Here is a 20,562-nt window from a genome sequence, read left to right on the forward strand (position 1 = left end):
GAATACTTCATCAAGAAATAGAAGTCAGACTTTAGTATTTCTTATTACCACAGAACCTGCTAGTACCTTCATTTTTTTATAAGTCCTTTATATTTATTCTAGCTTCAGAATACCAAAACTAAAAATTTTCTGTGTCAATTTTTTAATGAGAAACAAGCAAAAGATATCATGTAATCCCTTCTTTGGCTGTAATGACTAGTTAAGACACAATTAAATGGTGTTTTATCGAAAGAAATAGAAAAAACGGCAAGTGCTATAAAATGGCAGAGAAGTTCAAGCACCACTTACAGAAATGAGAGGTCGCGTTAAAAATGTAACGTGATTAATTTATCTTTGAAAAAAATATTAGAAAGAAATTGTATTGGATGATTGACCAGTCTATTCCCTTTGGGAAAAACAGGTACAAGGAGTTCAGGCTTTCATAATGGAACAATTGTAAAGCTACTATTTATACAGGGGTTTCTGGAATTGGTATGAAATAAAAATCTTACTTTAAATTAATTTCTGGTGCTTGTCAGGGGACTGAGTCAAACCACATCTTGGGGCTCAGAAAAATTCTTCTATTGCATTCAGTAAATTTGGACTTCTCAACATTAATGAAAGAATGGTGAATATTGTAATTCAGATTTTTAAAAGCATTTTATGTGTTTGCAAAGTCAAGATGAAATACTGAAATGCTGATATCATGAATATGGTGATGTAAAGATGTCAAGATAGATTACTAAATCAGGATACAGAGATTTATTTATGTATGTGTCTTCGGTTACAAGTAATTTTGAAAATTAGAAGAGGGTGTTCAAAAATAGTTCTGAGATTTCTCTTCTAATAGCCAGACTTGGGGACGATCAAAACACTGGAAATTAATCACAGAAAATAGCACAATAAGAAAATGTAAAGGTAAACAGAGCTAACTGTAAACATATTTTTAAATTGAAAACATGGGCAATACATTTTTGGGAGGAAATAAACCAAAATAGTAACCTTTCATCAGGTGGAAAAGTCTTGACATGTCCTACACAAGAGAAAAAAACAAGTCATTGCTGTAAAATACTTGCAGACATTGTTCTATAATGCAGTATGTCTCAAGAGATTCAAGGTTTTACATGTCACCGATCAGACCCCAACTAACAGTACTTAAATTAATTTTTCTGGAGTGGATACACTTCCCCACAGTGTGTGTTACTATTGTTAATCATTTTATTGACTGAAGTTCATCCCTGTGCAGAGGATCTGTACAATACCCATGGAGAGAAATTAAAATTTGTTCCTGCAAACACTTAAGCATCTGCTTATTTTTGCATGAGTAAGGAGCTCTTTTCAATTTTAGCAGGCTTGCTGATGTGTATAGACTTCAGTGTTCATAAATGTTTCATAGCATCACTGTTGAAAAAGACTATGTTCTAAACTGTGTTCTAAATGTGTGGTGCATTTATCTTGTACTAGCCCTCAGTGTAATTGTGCATTTGCATTAAGTAAGCTGTTTCTTCTGCAGAAAGAAAAAAGTCAGTTGCTTGATAACCTAATTAATACCTATTATGAAAAATAAAAATATAATCCTACAGTTCTTACTTTTGTATCAGACAAAACATTTTACTGATAAGTAGACCAACAAGTAAAAGGTGCAATACCACCGAAAGTAGCTGTAACTGCTAAAACTAATACTGGCACTAGACAGTAGACTTTGGTGCAGTGCTTCTGGGTAAGTTGTGGCTTGAACAGAAACAGCATATTTAGACTTTTTCATTTATAAATATAATAAAAATAATAAATATTCAGTCAAATTTTTTGAATATTGGATTTTCTGTGAAAGATTCTCGTTGAAAGATGGAGAAAGAAAAATGGGTTACTAGGTCTGCAAAAGAGGACAGGTATCTTGATATTGAAGATAGTGTCTGGCTTTAAAAAAAGGAAAAAGAAAAAGAAATAAAATAATAATTTTAAAAAAAAATTTAAAAGGAAAGTAGTGGAAACACCAGTCTGCTCTAAAGCCAACAAATAATTTCTAAATGTTAGTTCTTCTGACTAGAGAGAGGGAAGGGAATTGCTGAAATATGAGAAGAAGAGAGAGCAAGGACTGAAGAATGAAAAACAGAAACCATTATATCATTTACTGGAAGAACTTCCTATGAGATTGACATATGAAGGGCAAATTGAAAACCCAATCTCTTCAGTAGTGGAGATCCCCAGGAAGATATGATCTGATGCTTTTAATATATTCTTACACGTGAAACAGAAACCTTTCCAGTAGCAGATCAACAATTTTTCATTCATCTTAATTACATTTTATCTCTCAAGTATAATAAAGGTTGTACCCATTGTTTGTGCACCAGATACTTTATTTAGTCAATGGCAGCATATGTAATTTACTTTTCTAAAAATATGCCTTTCTTCTGAACTCTTTTTTAAATATACTTGCTTTATTTATTGTTATGTTTTTGGAAATACATGTCCTAAATTGCCTTAGAGCACAGTGACATTCCTTTGCACAATATATTTAACACTCAGTTGGTCACTTGCATTCAATGCTTACTGAAGGAGCTAAATCATGTATAATTGATGTCTTTTACCCTGTCAGTAGAACTTCACTTTGACTATTCACATGTGAAAAATTATTCATTCATCTAAGTATTTTCAAAATTTTCCCTTTAGGTTAGGGGGAAGGAGGTATTTGGAGGGTTGACGTTTTTGCCTCTTTTGTTGAAATTACTGAGCACCTAGAGTAAAACCCACTCCTTTAGCTCTAAATGGGAACTACTGTTTATTATACATTTTGCTACAAAGCACCTGGAAGCATGTGGCAAGAGGGTAGAAACTGCATTGAAATCCAGCGTCATGCTGACATGCTTCTTGATATACAATGAATGAGATAAAAAAACCAATAATATATTACTCAGATGTGATGTTAACTTTTTTACTCTTCTCATTTGTAAAAATTCACCCTTTCCCCATTCCCAAGAGAGCTTTTTCCCTTCTGGAAAACAGTATTTTTGTGAAGAGCAACCTTTACATGTTCTGTCTTTAAGGGCACCTCCCAGTGCCCTTTCACAAAATGAAAAAAAAACCCAAAAAAACCCACAAAAAACCACAAGTATAAGAGAATAAAATATATCATAATAAATTCTTAGTAGCAGTTTACATTATTGTTCCCTTGGGTGTCTTCAAAAATACAGTAAAAGTACTGAGGAGACATAAAATCAGATTATCTTCAGGATCTGTGAACCAGAGCAAGATTCAAGGCCAGATTAAAATGAACAAACAGGGACGCTGTTCTGTTGAGCCTGGCCTGGCATAGAAGCCTCCATCAAAATGGAAAAGTACAAAGGGAAAAACAGAACAAAAAATGTGTTGATTGTGATTGTTGCAGTGTCTCCTCTTGCGCCCTGAGGCATCTGCTGCACAGAGAACAAATGCTCAGATTTGAATTACCTCCCTTCCATTTTTGTGTCTCCTGCTGCAGTCCTGTAAGCTGAATGAAAATGAGTTTTAGCCATATTTCCTCTGCTCATTCTTCTTCTTTGGCCAGCAGTGTAGCCACAATACAGGATAAGTCAACTTGGTGCACAGAGGATCTACCCTCTGCTTCCCAGCTATGGGCAAGATTCCAACACAAGGTCCAGGAGGATGACACCTCTGGATGACAGCCCATCCTCCATTCCTGTAAAATGGGAGAGCAGGGGTAGCTAGGGAAGGCAGGAAGACCTGACTGCCTTGTGATAGACATAAAGAGGCCTTCTGTAAGAACACGTGTCAATTTCACTTCTCTCCACAGGTTTTGACATACACTGACCAGGTTCCTATAATTTCTAGAATCTGAAATATGTGTGTGTTTCCCAAGGGAAACTATGTCTGCTGGTTTCTATGTAAAATACATGAAATAGATAAGTTGTTCAAAGAATTTGGTTGCTTCAGAAGTGTGTTCAGCAAAATCGCTGTTAAAGTAACAGTTCTCTCTACCCCAGATTCTTTTATGATTGACTAAGAAAACAATGAAAATGTTGGTAGAAAATTGAGGATGAGTAAATCCTCTGCTGTGGAAAATATAACCAAGGAAAAATTTTCTAAGTAACAGAAGACCCTGCCTGTGCTATTTGCAAACCTATTGTCCTAGCTTTGCCAGGACCATTCAGGGGGAGAAGGGACTCTCTCTAGCTTCCAAAAAGAATGGTGTGGCTTCCTGCCAAAAACCACTGTGGTGGCATCATCTGCCATTGTTCATTGTCTTTAGGTCCATCATTTTTGCATGTGAATCACCCTCTCTTGTATACTTATTAGTATCATTGTTGTTGCCCTCTGTTTTATCTCACTGCGGTTTCTAGTAAACTGCTCTTATCTCAACCAATGATCTTCACTTTTAGTGACTCAAATTCTCTACTCCAAGCTGGAGCAGGAAGTGGGAGGGGAGAGCAGGAAGAAGCACGTGTCATCTGGTTTGGTAGAGTCTAGGTGGGGACACTGAATTGGGCAGTACCATTCCTAAACCACATAAAAATCCTTTTCTATTTCTCCATTGTAAATAACGGTTCTACGATTGTTTTTCATTTAAATTAGCATTAGAATACTGGTTTCAAAATCTTTGGTTACACTTCAGAGCACAAATTTAGGGTGAAGACATTCTGCCACTGTCTTGAACTTGACAAATCCTCTGTCATCGGTATATCCCTTGGAAACAAATATTTCTGCTTAATAGAAAAGTGCAGCACCTTTTGAGAGGAAATTCCCTTTGAGAGCTGCCATTAGACCCCTTAAAATGAGTGCCTGTAAGTTTTTTCATCACATTAGCTAGGTATTGAATTGGGTGCTTGTGTTTTCATTTTCTTAATTTGAAATTGAAAACACTGATTGCATGCAAAAATCTAAACACAGTGCGTAATTCTATAAAGTCTATTTCTATTTTTCTTCCCACAATGAAACTGGGTATCCATTTCAATGCACAGAAGAAGACTGAGTTTATGCTTTTGTAAGTCATAATTTGAAGGATAATTAATTTGACTTTTGTATTATATGGATTTACTGATATATAGAATGAAACCTAATGTACTTTTTAGTTGTTTAACTCTATTCCTATTAGAGATAAGTACTCAATGTACAGAATGTTCTTGCTTGGATTCAAAACTAAAAATAAAAAATAAAAACTGCTTGTGACAAATTGTAGTGTAATTCTCTAACTACATAATTTATTATTCATTTCACAAAGTTTTTTTGCCTTTTTTTCCTTAGGTGAGAAATTCAGTGGACAGCAGAAAAATCTACAAAGGTTCAAAGTAAGATTTCACATCTACTCTCTTTCTAAGTCTTCATAGTCTTTTTCCTGCAAGGCCTACAAATTCTTTTGGTTTGAATTTCATATAAACCACAAATATCTTTCTAATTAGCAATATTTATTAAATCTTGGAAAGTGTATCCTTGTTTGAAATTCAAATTTCTCCTAGTCAGGAAACAGAACATAATGCTTGAACCAGTAGACTATGTAATAAATGCATAGATACCTCCTAAGGTGCAGGAGTAAGATCATAGTTCAGATTTTGCAGTTTTGGAGAAAAAGTCTGGTTGCTACAGCATAATTGCTAAATTGTGCAATGAATGAAATTGAAATTTAGTGAATACAATGAATGATTAGCAGCAGCAACTACAAAGGGTACTGAGCACTTCTAGCCTTTTTTTGTGTACTGTCTCACACTAGCCTTTGTACCATGACTAACATTTACCTACAAAGGCTGAGTAAGACTGGAAAGATATACATTGATACTTGTAAATATTCTGCAAGCTATAGCTATATGAAAAAAGAGGTGCCCAACTTTTTATACTCTTTCTACATACTTTGTATAAGGTAATATGTTTGATAGGTACATATGACCCAACCTATGTATTTTCAATGTGTAAGGTGGGGTATTAACTGAAGTAGATCAGTCCCTAGTGAGAAATTATTTATGACAAATAAAGTATCACAGAAAATTTGTGATTATTTTGTATGTGTATAGGAAGTTTGGAAATTTGTAACACATTCTATGTACTATAAAATATATCTATGATAATGTATAGGAATCTTGGGGGTGTTGGTCACACTTATAAAAGCTCAACTATTTCTGTAATCATGGGTAATCTTCAAGTTTCACACCTTAACCTATTAAGTTTAAAACTGTGACAGAAAAGCTAAAAAAGTTAGTGGGAATAATACTATATATTTGCCTGGGGTTATTAAGCTACTTAGAGAAAAAAGAATTATTTGTGGGGAAATATGGAAGAATCCTAAGATGATCCTGTGAATGAATAATAGGTGAAATTCAGCATGCAGGAAATGTGAATTTATACTCATTGAGAAAAGCAGTCCTAATATCAGGGGTGTAAAGAGGAAAAGAGGAACCCAATCATTCATATTTTTTTTTCCAGTACTAAAACTATAGTCTGAAAATGGAAGTGAAGTCCAGAATAAATGCAGCTTATAAAGAAAATCTGAAACTTCTTGCAAAAATTTATTTGGGATTCAAAATATGCAATAGGCTCATGGAAGAAAAATCCCATAAAGCTGTAAATACATTGATAATCCCTCTAGCTTCAGAAACTCCCTGAGGAGCAGTCATGTGGATACATGCCCAAAGGCAGTAATACTGTGTATTTGTGCTGTTCTTACATGTCCAAAATTTTCCTTTATTAGCTACTTGATACCGCAGGGGAGCTCTTGTATTATAAAGATCTTTGACCATTATTGCTTTTATGGTAATGCTTACAGAATATGATACCAATTGGGAAAGCAACACAAAAATATAGCTAGGGAGTTAAATAAGTTACCAGACACATACCTTAGCCTCTCTCTAGTCTCTGTTTTTTATAGAATTTTATGCTTTATTTCACTCTCAATCTTGTGATAAATGACAGTGACCAGAAGTCCAGAAAAAAACTTGTTGTTAGGTATGAAGTTCCTGCAGAATTCATCTTTGCTTATGTAAATCATATTGCATAATCACAGCAAATACAAACTATGTTTTGTACCAGCCTCAGTGGAGGGAGCTAGTCTAAACCATAAGAGACTTAGTGAAATTAAGCCAGAATTTTCTTCAGATATTCCTCACTAATACATTTAAAGACAATAATACAGCGTGGAAAGCAGTACAGATAATAAGGCAAGCTGAACATACCAAGTAAGAAATGCTATAGTGCTTCTAGGAAAAAACTGGAATTTATGATTATGGTAAGATAAAAATGAAGATAACAGATTAACATGATCAAACAATTTAACTAAGACATACCTCTGTGTTCAAAATTCAACTGATATTACATTTCTGAATAGAAAAACACAATTTAAAGTCTTCTCTTAAAACTATCTAAAAATCGTTGGGGTTTTTTTTTATCAGGAAACCTTTTTTCATACATTTTTCTTTCTTATGTGGAAAGAAGTAAATATTAAAAAAAACAGAATGAAAACGCTGGATAACATGGGAGAAGCTATTATTCCCACAGTCACCAACACCTATCTTTATTTTTATTTTTATTTTCCATATTGGCATTAGCCAGATAAGTTTCTGTTCTTTCTGGCTTATGTGTTGATAAGGGATTGATGGGCACACATATCACTGTGCTCTTGGACGGGGGCTGCCTGAGGTCTCCGTTTATCTGCAGAGGTGCTACTTAACAGCATCACCCTTGATCAGTACAAGGTATTACTTTAAAATATTCCCTCTATCTCTCTGTCTGTTATGTTTCAAGCCAGAAAGAAATAATAGAGACAAACAGTGAAAGAGGGTGTCTAGACCTAATTGACTAGCATATTTAAAGTGGGTTGTGGTTGCTTAGAAACATTTATAGACTGTAACTGAAGCTTGATTATTAAATAGTCTGCAGGGCAATGTAGGACAACATGTTTTTACAAGAGCAAGATCCACAGTGAAAGATGGTTTGTAGCTTAATATTGAAAGAAAACATATTTATAAATATTTTTTTACATTTTATTTTTAAGTCAAACTAAACAGCATTATTGAAAAAAAATTTAACAACACTTATGTCAGTGCAGTAAACTGAAATTCAGTGTCATGACAACTTGCTATTTATTCTGCAAGGCCCTCCATTAATTCCAGAAGTAGTTATTTCTACTTTGTGGCTCCTCTTGAGAGTAGGCAATTTATTTATTACAGTGAAGTGCATATTATGTAGAAAGAATCTTATTTTGGAGATCAAAGGACACTGAGATGGATAAAGTGCAGCAATCTTTGATTACAGGACAATATTGTGTAACAATGTTGTAACAAGAATCTGGAAGGGAGGACATACTCAAAGTCTGAAGTAGAGGGGAGGGCAAACAATATATCCTACAAACGTATTGACATTTCCAAATCAGTAATTTTATGAAAAGTATATAAAATAATTTATAACCAACTATATTTGTCTGTTGAATATCTAACTATTTATTTCAAAAAAACCATAAATAATGTTTTTGATGTTTTGGGATCTTTTGTAACAAAAAATGTTCAGTCTTTCTAAAGCGTGTTTTAAATTTCCTCACATAGAATTAGTGAAGTGTCAGGGAATTCTCAGGTAATGCATTTTTATTTTCCTGCTACACATGAAACCATTCATACTTCTGTTGCAGCAATGAAGTCACTTAAAACACTGAGTCATGGATCTTATAAAAACTGACAGGATTTTAGGAATTTTTTTTCTTTCCTGAATCCAAGCAAAATTACTGTGCAAATGGTACGATGAGAGGAATTCTATCCTGTCTGGTTGAAATCTAGATTTACACTTAATTGAACTTATGTCAATATAAACTACGAATCACAGGAGCACTATAGGAAGTACAGTATATACAGTATAGGCCTGTACGTGAATTGGCAAACAAAGACAGTGATTTTAAGAGGGATGCCTTTTTTTATACTATGCAAATTATTGTGTTATTTCTAATTGCAAAAGTTCTAATTGTTCCAGAGCAAACTAGTATCCATTAATACACATAAAAAAAAATAAATTATAATTATATATGTATATAAAGGTGAAAGGAATGAGCAGTAATTAAGTAATTAAGTACAAAACTTAAATATTTTAAAAACAGAAGTTTCAGCATGTAAAACACACATTACCAGGGTGTCAAAGTAAGTGTGATTCTTCTAGCCTTCTTAGTTATCTATCTTGAGAAGATGTTAGAAATTATGAAGTATATTCAGTAAGTTACTGATCAAGACTTATCTTCTCTGGTTACTTCTTGAGTTAAGATTCTGAAGAATTAACCAGATTTCTGAGCCCTATGGACTTCTAGTACAAACTTACCTTTACCAACACTAAATGGAACCAAATGGGAAATGAAAACAGGAAGAATATTTAGCCATAAAATGACTGATAATGATATGAATAATATGAAGCTGACATATGCATAATGAAATGCTCTCATCTACATAAAATAAAACACTGGAATTGAAAACAGCATCCAATATTGCTATTAAATTAAATCATTATTTGTTGCCATATTATATCAACAATTTGTAGAAGAGAACTGTATTATTCAAGACTACAGTATGTCCTTAACAAATATTAATAAAATAAATAACAAAGTAGGGTTGATCTTATTTCCTGTTGATTGAATCTTTTTTTTTTATTATTTTACAGTTTAATGAAAACTATTACGTGAAACTGTTATTTGAAACGGTATTTTCAGGATCTATAGGAAATTTTCAGCTTAAAAGCTATTACACCTCTGGATAGTGATAAAGGAAATGGGCATGACTTCTTCAATCCCAATGAGTCATATGATCTTTTGGCTTGAAAAAAAATTAGTATTTTTGACAGAAGTTGAACTGTTGTTGCAACTCACTGAGACGTAAGCCTGTCATAAAATATTTAAGGTAGAATTAATCTTATCATTTGATATTATTTATTTATTACTTTCACACCCAAAACTACATTAAACAAGCTCACAGATATAATTGTTAATATTTATTAGAGAAATTATTAGGCTCCCAAGATTGTAACAGTGGGCTACCTATCAATTACTGAAGAGAAAAAAACTCTTCAAACAGCTTCTGTAACTCCATACCACATGTTCATGAAGTACCGAGAGCTCTGTAAGGGATTTTTTTGCATATAAGGATGATGTATTTGAAGATGACCTAAAAATTTGTGGAATGATGAATAATGACTTTGTCACAGTCAGACAATTTTTTATTCTAACTTTACTGGATCAGAGGGAATAACTTATTATAGGTGTTAAAAAAAAAATAAGTTGGGAAAGCCAAAGAAGGACATATTTACAGTTCAGAAAAAAAGATTTACAGGAGTTTCTAAGTGAATTAGCTTTACATATAAAAACATTATAAACATTTCTGTATAAAATAAGTCAGAATTATGGACCTTTTAGAAGAATTTTACATTGTTGTTGTCTGTAATTTGAACCAACTTGACTATCTTAGAACAAAATTATAAAAACTTTTTAATGATTGCTAATATAAGAAGAAACTAATTATCATTATTGCTTTAAAATAATACAGCAAAATTTTGTAAACATGAAAAGGCACAGTAGTTTATTCCCTATGCCTTCAGGTAGATTGTTAATGAAAATCCAGTATTGAAAAAGACTGTCAAAGTACCACCATCCTACAGAAAGGATGTTAGCTGTCTCTTCACCTGAAATTCACAGGAGGCTGTTTTATCTATTAGAAACTGAGGAAGCAAGTACTTCAGACTGATATATTACAAAGGAATGGTTTGTGATTTATCATGCTCAACATTGGCTGGAAAAGACCACTAAGTCAATTGAAATACGAATAAGTACACAGGAACAAAAACAAACTGCAAGTTTTGTGCTTTCCAATGTTATTGATTAGCCCATTAAACAATACTCCCTGTAGTGTAGAGCACGATCATTTACTTAACCCCTTTCCACGTCTAAGTTTGCATAAAGGTGCCAGGAACTTGTTTCTTCAGCCATTTTAGCTCTCATTACTATGTTCTGAATATATGACCATACAGCCAAGGGAGAGACTGTGCTCCTTGCCAACATTTAAATTCAGTGTGAATCCTTCCCACTTGCATAGAAGTTGCACTGAATTTAAGGGGGGATGAGAATTTCCCAATTTTTCCTTCAAGTAGGAATGTGTAACTTTTATTGCAGTGAATATCTGGATTTGAGTTCTACCATTTATTAAAGGGATAAAAGCACTGAAGTAGACCTGGAGATACTTTAAATGGGTGTGAATTGAACTTATACTCCATTTAAGGACTGCATCAGCACTGATGGTGTAATGACAAAACAAAATCCACAGCTTCCAGTGGTTTGAACTAAACTGACATGTTCCCTTTTTGTTTACATGAGGCAAAATTAGCTGAAGCTGTGAATCTAAACATGTTTGGGACTGATTCCATACCAGTTTTATTAAACCTGTCATTAATATACAATTTTCTTTTTTTGGATGGATTAAACTTGTAAGGACTGAAAAACAAATTATGGTCTAGACACCAGCAATTAGTGTTGCGAGTCCTGTTCTCTTGCTGTGGGCACTGTGTATCTTAATAACATGCTTAAAGTTTTAGTTTATTGTTTCCCCTAGTTGGATGCTGCTATTGGATTATTTTTTTATCCTGCTGTAATCACATACATTAGTTCATCTGACTTTTTCTCAGCTATCAAACTAATAATTATTAGACTACTTAATAATATATTTAGTACTGATTTTGCTATTTATTCATGCAGATTTCCATTCTTTTTTTCTTCCTGTAACCACTTTGTCCCAATTTTGTAGGAGATAAAATGTTCACTTGAAGCACGATACAAGAGCAGTTTACCACTAAATATTTCTTCATAACCATTTAACAGTGTCTGATGTACGAAAGTAGGATTGTCAGCCCTATAACATGAAACCAAGCAATAAGAGAAGACTTATTCACCCTTTTTAAGGTCTTACATTTTTTCTGGACAAAAAAGTTCTAATTAATTGAAAAAGAGGGCAAGGATTTATGTGTGATCATATGTAGAGTGTGTTCTGAAGTCCCGTAAACATGAAAAGGGTAATGTTGTTAGTATAGATCAGGTTAAATGTTTTTCAAAAAGGCAAGGAAGTACTCAACCATAAAAAGTGCCTGTAAAGACTCAAATCTAAGTGCTACACTCTGATTTTTCACTTTGAATGCATAAAAAATTGTGTGAAGTGCTCCTATGGAGCACCAGTTAATTTTTGCTGAAAACATTTCACTACTAGCATCCACTACTGGGCAATTCAATGTTCTGTTTCAGCTCATGAATCTCTACCAATACATTCCATCCCTAAACATGTTTTGGAGTATTTTAGCGCAAGATAGATCAAACATACCCCTTTTTTTTTGGATTAGTTATCCTAGAGATGACATAACCCAGATAAAGCAGCAATTCCCTCAAGGTGCAATCTTCTGCCAATATTTTTTGTCCATTATGACATATATATCTGTACTAAAATAAATTAAGTAGATGCAAGTGTCAAAGAGTCTTTAACATATAGAAGAAAATGGAGAAACTCTCTCTTTTCAGTAAGACTAAAAGGTACTGGCTTGTTAGACTCATTAAAATAAAGACTGAAAGGTTAAGAAATCCTTTACATATATACTGAATAAATGTACTATTTATAAATGCATTTAGGGGGTCAGCATCACTCAGAAGAATATAACTGACAAGATAAAATCTTTATATAAAATGAAACAGATTAAAAGATCAAATTCAAACAAAGAACAAAACTTAGTGGGTGTTTTGTTTAGTGTTTGTGTTTTTAACAGTTAAAAATGTGAATAGTGAAGGGACAGTTTCAAGGTGGATTTCAATAAAACTTGCTGGTGTGAAACCTCAGAAATTGGGTTTGTTGGACTTCAAAGGGGGCAAAAGGGAGGACAGTGGTTGTCTCATGTCAAGCATTATTTCAAAATTAATTAGCAAGAATTTTATGTGGTATGCTGTGTTGATCTCATGCTCTTTGTTTTAATTTCTTGCGAGGAGAGATCGGAAATACACTAACCTCTGCATCCCTTATGCTGCACAGCTTGGCTTGGAGGCTCAGGGGTATTAGTCTTTTAGTGAATCAATGAGGAACAATCAAAGCAGCAGTGATTTCATGATGTCATGGTTGCTCTCCTGGTGCCACTCAGGACCACATCCTGTTTAGGATTACTGTTGGGAATGCTGCCTGAAAATGAATAATGAACCACAGAAAAAAAAAAAATGGACCAGATTTAATGCACATTTACAGGCAGCTTATTCTGTCATTACCTATGCCTTCCCTTTATTCCCTTTTTCCTGATACCTTCTTTTTACTTACACTATTTCAGAACATATACAGAAAGAGACAGACATATCCTTATCACTGAAAACATGTATTTCTTCATTTAATTTTTTTTCTTCTGATGCACAGAATTTCTTTTTCACTTGGTTTCTGTGAGTCACTTTAAAATGTAGCTTATATATTGGTCTCTGAAGGAAAGTGGTTAGGCATTAGGTTTGTCATACGTGACATATTTTGTTTAAGACTCAAAATTAGCAAGACAGTATCATTCTCAGGTCCTAACTCTGACTCTTAGTATGATTTTATGTTTTAGCTAAAAGCTTTCTATTTAGAAGAAAGTGAATGTCCTTGGAAAACAAAGGAATAATTCACAGCCATGATTAGAAGGCTGTCTTTCATTTGTGAATAAAAGCATGACCTTCAATTCCTAAACAATCATAACCTTAACATTAGCAATATGAGAGCCATAACAAGATCTCATAACATAGTGCAGTTATTATCCACACAGAATTTGAAGGAATACATCTACAGTAGTATTACACTATAAATTATGCATGCCATATGGAATACTTCCTGTGCTCTGACCTCCTATAATTATTGATGTTAGTATGTCAAAAGACCTTCTTGAAGTTAAAGAAATACTGCACTGTTTGCATCAATTATTAAAAGACTGATTAAATATGTCATTGTGTGTGTCTAATTACAATTATACACATAAGTACTAAACTCAGTGGATCAGGCTTTTTTTTTTCTCTTTTTTAAATTCAACCCATATCTCTAGTAGATTTTTTTGTAAAATAGCTTTCATAAAGGAAGTGTTCAATACTTTAAGATTTTTCCCCTATCCTGAATGATTTTTAAAGAATTTGCCAACAAGAAGTTCATATAGTAGTTCATTCAGACCTTCTAGATTCTCAGCAAACCTAATGTTAGTGCAAGGGTTTGAGGAAAGAATTTTAAGGATTACTTTATGTTCAATGTCTCACTTTCATCACAGGCATTACATCTCACATGCATTATTTAAGGAAAAATTATATAAGATGGTGGTAAAAAAGTCCTTTTAAACTTAGTTATAGACAGTCTTAATCTTACAGAAACTGAACCTTAAATATATGCCAGGGTTGATATTAATGAATAAAAGCCTTGGATATCATTTATGATTGTGAAACACACCTCTTTCTTGAAAGAGGTGAAGTCACTCATTTTCAAATAAATGGGCAACTATTTCACAGTGAAACCTCCCCCAAAATGGTGGCAAGTTTACAGTGCCCAGTGGGTCACAGTGTCAGAGATAACATGTAATGGCAGAAACATCCATCACAGGCATGGTGCAGTGACATACTGGTGAACTCGTTTGGCTATAGAAGTGGAATAGCACGTTCAGGCAGCATTGCCTCAGCAACTGAGCTCTGAGAAGAGACAGGGCTTGTTAGCTTACAGGCTGTGCCTTGCTAGCAGAGGCACACACTTTCTAGATGAGACCTGGCTTTTCTGCGCACCTCCCATGCTCCGTAGTGCTGCTACGGTCGCATTAGGATGGGTGAAGTGGATGCAGGTGTCTTGATTGCTGCAGTGTGGGAAGTTCATTTCTTACAGTAGAAAAGGGTCCTTGTCCAAGTGCTTAATAAATGCTGCACCACAGCAGAAATTATATCTTAACATTAAAACTGATCATTAGCATTTGGTACATATACCAAATTAAACAAGGCCTGAAATTGGAATAGTCTTAAATGATGTATAAATAACTTTTGGGCTACGAGTTTTTCCCACGTGTCCACACAGTTAAATAGTTTGCAAAACTAAATGGAATTTTAAAATTGCATAGCATTTGCTTATTCATATGTATGTGAATGGTATTTCCTGCCTAAACACTATATTTTTTAAATTATAATTTCATTAAAAAAATTATTTTCAAAATTACAATCTTTGCAATGTTTTTATTAAATTTGGTAATGCATATCAGCATGGTGTCGCATAACTGAGCTGCTGAAAACAATTTCATCTCCTAAAGAAATTGCTTCTCTGAATATTCAGCACCAACTACTCTTAATTTTCAGGTACATTTTAGAGTATATCAAATGGTATTTATTCCTAGGATTCCATGTAATTATCTTATTGCTGCTACTATTTCAAAATACTTAATGGAATACAAAAATTTATCACATTTTGAAGATTAAATACATCCAAGAATATTTCTCCCAAGTTACGTCAGGAACTCTTCTTCAAAGCATGTTTTTAAAACAGTAATTCAAGCAGTATGTGGAGAAATATCTGAACATCTTACATATGAAAACAGAAAATCAAGGTATGACTAGAGTCTGCTGAGCTTCAGGAGGTAAATTTTCTCTCACTTCCTCAAAAATATTGTCGGATTTTCCAAACAATATTTTTGCTAACAATTATCTGGTAGCACATACATAATGAAGACTTTTTTTGTTGTTTAGAAGTTAGGATTGGCATATTTCTTACACTGCTTTTGCTTGTTGTTGTAGAACTGTCTTGAAACAGATAGCAAGTGGGGGAGGAGGAGAAAAATATTGTTTCTACATTCTCCATTACATTTACTTAGACAGCTGATGGAACTACCAGAAAACTTTTCAAAACTGTGTTTTATGTGTAAAACATTCCAACACTCAGTCTTCTAATTATCTTAGTGGGAATCAGAAGGTAGTAAGAAGTTTTAAGTCTACATTTATTGCCTGTTAAATACACGTGTTTATGTGTGTGTGCGAGTGCACGTGCATATTGTGAGCTCTACTGTTTCTTTGTACTGGCAACTGGTACAGATGCTGCTTGTTGTTGTTGCTGCTTCGTAATCTTTTCTGTTTCAAAATCAATGCCAAGGAAATGTGTGGTTCATAATGGATACTCAGATTTCATTTTAGGCATGAACTTTAGCTCCACTCTCTAGCTGGCCTTTAAAGGGCAAGATAAATACCCAAAAAGTGAAAAATGATGCATTTGTATTCTTTTAAAACAAACAGAATTACATGTTCTTAAAATCAAAGGTCATTTCTAACAATCTTTCAGCTTTTCTACTTTTGGTTCCCTCAAAAAAACAAGGACTTATATGCCATTAGTTACTCTTTCATTAGAGCTAATAATGTTCTGAACCTTTATATAGTACATACATTATTAAGACATTGAATTGTTTTCCTTAATTTTTCTGGGACTGGCAAAGTCAAAAAACTTGCAGAATAAATAATTTTATGCCAATTTAAAACAAAGTTTTAAACACGGCATTTAAACAGTAGAACATGATATTTTGTTTAAACCAACATTGTTTCCTAATGGATGACATTTTCTTCTCACATCTTTCTTCCAAGTTCCTTTCAGTGAGGAAAAGGAGAAGGAGATAAAGTAAAAAAAAATCACACCACAAACAAACAAAAAAATCCCAGCAACAATACAGCTTTAACATGGTATAACAACAGCAAGTTCAAAAGATTCAGCTGTTATCGCAAGGATGGGCTTATTCCTATATTCAGTCAGCCTCACATGTTCTAAACTCTACCACAGAATCATAGAAAAGCTTAGGGCTGAAAAGAGTTCTGTGATCATTTATTTCAACCATTAATCTAGCACTGCCAATACCACCATTAAAACATATCCTTAAGTGTTACATCTACACATCTTCTAAGTATCTTGGAGCAGAGAGATTCAGCTAGTTTCCAGGACATCCCATTCCAATGTTTGACAATCCTTTTTGTGGAGAAATTTTTCCTAATATATGTAGTGTAAACCTCCCCTGACACAACTTGAGGCTATTTTCTCTTCCTCTATCACTCATTTCTTATGAGGAAAGATGGAACTCCACCTCACTACAACCTTCTTTCAGGTAGTTGTAAAGAGCAGTAAGGCCCCCCCCACCCCCACCAGTATCCATTTCTCCCTCCAGGCCCCTCAGCTACTCCTCACAGAACTTGTGCTCCAGATCCATCACCAGCTTCATTGCCCTTCTCTGGACATGCTCCAGAAACTCAGTGTTTTTCCTGTAGTGGGAAAATGGGACACAGCACTTGAGGTGCAGCCTCACCATCGCCAACTACAAAGGGACAATCACTGCCCTGGACCTGCTGGCCACAATATTCCTAAAACAAACTAGGACATTGTTGGCCCTCTTTCCCAACTGGCCATACACTGGCTCAGGTTTCCAGCCACTCTGCCCCCACGCTTCTCCTGGCATTGTTGTGATCCAGCAGCGGGACCCAGCACTTGGTCTTGTTGAATCTACTGAACATGGGTCTTTTCAGGATCAGTGAAGGAGACCTGGCTACCCAGGACATAGGGAAGGCCAAGGTACTCAACAACTTTTTTTACTACAGTCTTCACCAGGAAGTGTTCACTTCACCAGGAAGCCACACCACCCATATGCAGAACGTAAAAGGAAGGAAAAGGGGGAATGAAGAACCATCCACTGAAGGAAAAGACTGTGCTGGAGACTAGTTTCAGGAACCTGAAGTTGCAAAGTTCATGGGAACTGAAGGAGATACATCTATGGGTCCGGGGGTAACTATTTGAAGAAGTGGCTATGCATCACATTTGAGAAGTCTTGGCATTGCAGTGAAATTCCCACTGAAAGGAAAAGGAGAAATATAATACCCAATTTTTAAAAATGAAATAAGGAAGACACACGAAACTACAGGCTAGTAGTACTCATCTCTGTGTCTGGCAAGATCATACCGTAGTTCCTTTTGGAAACTGTGCTAAGGTACAAGAAAAGTAAGGAGATGATTGCACCAGCGTGTTTTCACACGGCAAATCATCCTTGACAAATTAGGTGGCTTTCTATAAGGATGTTACCACAGTGGCAGACAAAGGAAGAGTAACAAAAGTCATCTACCTGAACAGTACAAATCATTTGACAGTGTTTTGTGTGTCAACCTTCTTTCTAAACTGGAGAGACGTGGACCTGACAGATGGACCACTCAGTGGATAAAAAAAAATCAGCTGAATCTTTTGAAGAGTTTTAGTCAACGGCTTGAAATACAATTAGTGATTCCTCAGGAGTCTGTATTGGGACCAGCACTTTTTAACATCTTTGGTGCAACATGGACAGTGGAATTCAGTGCACCCTCATCAAGTTTGCTGATGACACCAAGCTGTATGGTGAAGTCAATATCAAAGGCTGGGTTGCCATTCAGAAGGACCTTGGCAGGATTGAGAGATGGGCCTGTGTGACCCTCAGGAAGTTCAGCAAGGTGAAGTACAATGCAGTGCACCTTTATCAGGGAAATCCCAAGCACAGGTACTGGCTGGGCAGAAAATGGATAAAGAACAGCCCTGGCAAGGAGGACTTGAGCATATTTATTGACAAGAAGTTCAACATGAGTCAACAGCATGTGCTCACATCCCAGAAAGCCATGTCCTTGGCTGCATTAAGAGAGCCATGAAAGCAAGCAGAGGGTGGTGATTCTCCCCCTCTACACTTCTCTTGTGAGACCCTTCCAAGAGTACTGTCTCCAGCTCTGGGGCCTCCAACACAAGGAAGACACTACCTGTTGGAACAAGTCCAGAAGAAAGATACTCATTTGATTGGAGGTGGAAGACCTCTCCTAAGAAGAAAGGTTCAAAGAGTTAGGGCTATTCAGCCTGAAGAAGAAAAGGTTTTGGGGACTCTTTAGAATCTTTCCAGTACCTAAAGGGGGTTTACAAGGAAGGCGAAAAGAACTTTTCGCAAGAGCATGTAGTTACAGGAAAAGGGGGAATGGCCTCAAGCTGAAGGAACGTAGGTTTAGTTTAGGTCCTAAGAATAAATTCTTTACTGTGAGGGAGGGAAGCAAACTGAAACAGGGTTGTCCACGGAAGTTGTGGACTCTCTGTCCATGGAGGCTTTCAAGACCAGGCTGGATGGGGCTCTGAGTGAGTCAGTCTAGTAGAAGTTGTCCCTGCTCATTGCAGAAGTCTTAGAACTACATGATCTTTAAAGTCCCTTCCAACCATAACCCTTCACTATGATTCTAACAGCATACAGCTGGCCTTGGTCCCTTAATTCAGCCTTTTCAGATTCCTCTACAGACCCATACAACACTCTAAGCAGACCAGTATTTCTAACCAGCTAGGTGTCACCTGCAAACTGACTGAGGGGTTACTCAATCCCCTTGCCCAGATGATCAGTAATTAAGACACCAAAGTGAGCTGGCTCTGGTACTGAGCTCTGGGTAACACCACTGGTGACGAACCACCTACTACATTCATTATTACTCTCCAGGCCAGTCATTAAGTCAATTTTTACCCAGTAAAGATTACATCAGTCCAAACTATGGGCAACCACTTTTTTCCAGAAGAATGTTGAGGGAAAGAGTGTCAAAGTCTTCACTACTGGCAGACTACATCCATAGCCTTTGCCTCATCCACAAGGTGGGTCACCTTGTCTCAAAAGATCATGTTGATCGAGCAGGACCTACCTTCTTCAAACCCCTGATGGCTGGCCCTGATTCTCTTGTTGTCCTGCATATGTTGCCTGATGGCACTTAGGATGATCTGTTCCATGATCTTCTCTGTCACTGAATGAGGTTACTGACAAGCCTGCAGCTCTCTGCATCCTCCTTCTGGTCCTTCATGTAGATGGGCATCATATTTGCCAATTTCCTGTCAGCCAGCACCATCTCAATTAGCTGACACTGCTGTCCTGCGTCTGTTCACACACGCCCAGTACACACAGTAAGATTGCAGCATGTTTCACAGAAACAAATTGCAGGGAATGTCCCAGACTTCAAAAACCTTTTATTGTCCAGATAAATAGAGGGAATAAAAATGGGCATTTTGGAGTTACCAGCTTCAGCTGAAGCTGCACTTAAGGATCACGGCAGAAGCTAAAGTATTAAGTGATCACCTTCAATCCTTTAATCCTACTGTGTTTTTTCTTATGTAGACAGTTATTTCTGTACAACATCTCACTGTGCCCTGGTGCTTTTCATCAGTTCTCATTTCCCCGTCTCTTTTCCGCTGGTTTCATTCCTAGAGGGAGTTTTTTTGTTAAGTACTTCCATTCCAGAAATCTTTCAAAGGGATACATACTGGTTCTTATTTTAACTAAATAAATCTGTAGGTTTCTACCTTAAATACAGGTATTTTATGTGGTTCATATCAAATTGTGCCTGTTCATTCTTGTTAAATACAGAGGCTTTGATTTTCGTGTTCAAAATTCTTGTCAAACTAGGTCCCCATGTACATTACAGCTATTTTGATCCTGGTCCTCCTCCTCCAAACCTTGATAAAATGCGAACTCCCAGGAGAAGAGGAAAGTAGAGAGAAGAAAACCTTTTATTACGAAAATAGTAAAACTTAAGGATTTAGTTGTTTTCTCCTAAACCTTGAAAAGGAAAAGAGGATTCTG

The 20,562-nt window shown here is 35.5% G+C and overlaps 1 protein-coding gene across 7 annotated transcripts in view; it reads left to right on the forward strand.

Annotated features, from left to right (window-relative positions):
* The window catches only part of PTPRD (protein tyrosine phosphatase receptor type D), a 1,176,387-nt gene that overhangs the window by 720,109 nt on the left and 435,716 nt on the right, over positions 1 to 20,562 (forward strand). For all 7 annotated transcript variants that reach the window (XM_086870058.1, XM_086870064.1, XM_086870061.1 and 4 more), the window contains one exon: positions 5,218 to 5,261. The gene's annotated coding sequence lies outside the window, so the exon portion shown is untranslated. The remainder of the gene's footprint in view (positions 1 to 5,217; positions 5,262 to 20,562) is intronic.

The sequence above is a fragment of the Cyanistes caeruleus genome, chromosome Z, assembly GCF_971803275.1.
Source record: "Cyanistes caeruleus chromosome Z, bCyaCae1.hap1.1, whole genome shotgun sequence".
Lineage (NCBI taxonomy): Eukaryota > Metazoa > Chordata > Aves > Passeriformes > Paridae > Cyanistes > Cyanistes caeruleus.